Genomic DNA, 2,205 nt, shown 5'->3' with positions numbered 1-2,205 from the left:
CACTCTATCATGCTTCATGAAATAAGAGAAGATCAAAAAGCAATGAGGGAGGAGAAACAAAGACAAGGAAGAGACATAGAAGAGCTTAAGGACATCATTGGTTCCTCAAGAAGGAAACGCCACCATCACTAAGGTGGATTCATTCCTTGTTCTTATTTTTTCTATTTTTCGTTTTCTATATTATGTGCTTATCTGTGTTTGTGTCTTCATTACATGATCATTAGTAGTTAGTAACTTTGTCTTAAAGTTATAAATGTCCTATGAATCCATCACCTCTCTTAAATGAAAAATGTTTTAATACAAAAGAACAAGAAGTACATGAGTTTCGAATTTATCCTTGAACTTAGCTTAATTATTTTGATGTGGTGACAATGCTTCTTGTTTTCCGAATGTATGCTTGAACAGGGCATATGTCTTTTGAAGTTGTTGTTTAAGAATGTTAAATATGTTGGCTCTTGAAAAATGATGACTAGGAGACATGTTATTTGATAATCTGAAAAATCATAAAAATGATTCTTGAAGCAAGAAAAAGCAGCAAAGAACAAAGCTTGCAGAAAAAAATAGAAAGAAAAAGAAAAAAAGCAAGCAGAAAAAGCCAAAAGCTCTTAAAACCAAGAGGCAAGAGAAAAAAGCCAATAACCCTTAAAACCAAAAGGCAAGGGCAATAAAAAGGATCCCAAGGCTTTGAGCATCAGTGGATAGGAGGGCCTAAAAGGAATAAAATCCTGGTCTAAGCGGCTAAACCAAGCTGTCCCTAACCATGTGCTTGTGGCGTGTAGGTGTCAAGTGAAAACTTGAGACTGAGCGGTTAAAGTCAAGGTCCAAAGCAAAAAAAGAGTGTGCTTAAGAACCCTGGACACCTCTAATTGGGGACTTTAGCAAAGCTGAGTCACAATCTGAAAAGGTTCACCCAATTATGTGTCTGTGGCATTTATGTATCCGGTGGTAATACTGGAAAACAAAGTGCTTAGGGCCACGGCCAAGACTCATAAAGAAGCTGTGTTCAAGAATCATCATACTGAACTAGGAGAATCAATAACACTATCTGAACTCTGAGTTCCTATAGATGCCAATCATTCTGAACTTCAATGGATAAAGTGAGATGCCAAAACTATTCAAGAGGCAAAAAGCTATAAGTCCCGCTCATATGATTGAAGCTATGTTTCATTGATAGTTTGGAATTTATAGTATATTCTCTTCTTTTTATCCTATTTGATTTTCAGTTGCTTGGGGACAAGCAACAATTTAAGTTTGGTGTTGTGATGAGCGGATAATTTATATGCTTTTTGGCATTGTTTTTAGTATGTTTTTAGTAGGATCTAGTTACTTTTAGGGATGTTTTCATTAGTTTTTATGTTAAATTCACATTTCTGGACTTTACTATGAGTTTGTGTGTTTTTCTGTGATTTCAGGTATTTTCTGGCTGAAATTGAGGGACTTGAGCAGAAATCAGATTCAGAGGTTGAAGAAGGACTGCTGATGCTGTTGGATTCTGACCTCCCTACACACAAAGTGGATTTTCTGGAGCTACAGAACTCAAAATGGCGCGCTTCCAATTGCGTTGGAAAGTAGACATCCAGGGATTTCCAGCAATATATAATAGTCCATACTTTGGCCAAGAATAGACGACGTAAATTGGCATTTAACGCCAGCTTTCTACCCAAACCTGGCGTCCAGCGCCAGAAAAGGAGCCAAAACCAGAGTTGAACGCCCAAACTGGCACAAAAGCTGGCGTTCAACTCCAAGAAGGACCTCTACACGTACAACACTCAAGCTCAGCCCAAACACACACCAAGTGGGCCTAGGAAGTGGATTTATGCATCAATTACTTACTCATGTAAACCCTAGTAGCTAGTTTATTATAAATAGGACCTTTTACTATTGTATTAGGCATCTTTGATCAGTGTAAACCATCTTTGGACGTCTGGTTCTTAGATCAGAGGGCTGGCCTCTCGGCCATGCCTGGACTTTCACTTATGTATTTTTAACGGTAGAGTTTCTACACTCCATAGATTAAGGTGTGGAGCTCTGCTGTTCCTCAAAGATTAATGCAAAGTACTACTGTTTTCTATTCAATTCATCTTATTTCGCTTCTAAGATATCCATTCGCACCCAAGAACGTGATGAAGGTGATGATTATGTGTGACGCTCATCACCATTCTCCCCTATGAACACGTGCCTGACAAACACTTCCGTTCTACATGA

This window comes from Arachis hypogaea, chromosome 13, assembly GCF_003086295.3.
Source record: "Arachis hypogaea cultivar Tifrunner chromosome 13, arahy.Tifrunner.gnm2.J5K5, whole genome shotgun sequence".
Taxonomy (NCBI): Eukaryota; Viridiplantae; Streptophyta; class Magnoliopsida; order Fabales; family Fabaceae; genus Arachis; species Arachis hypogaea.
This window is presented reverse-complemented; position numbering follows the sequence as displayed.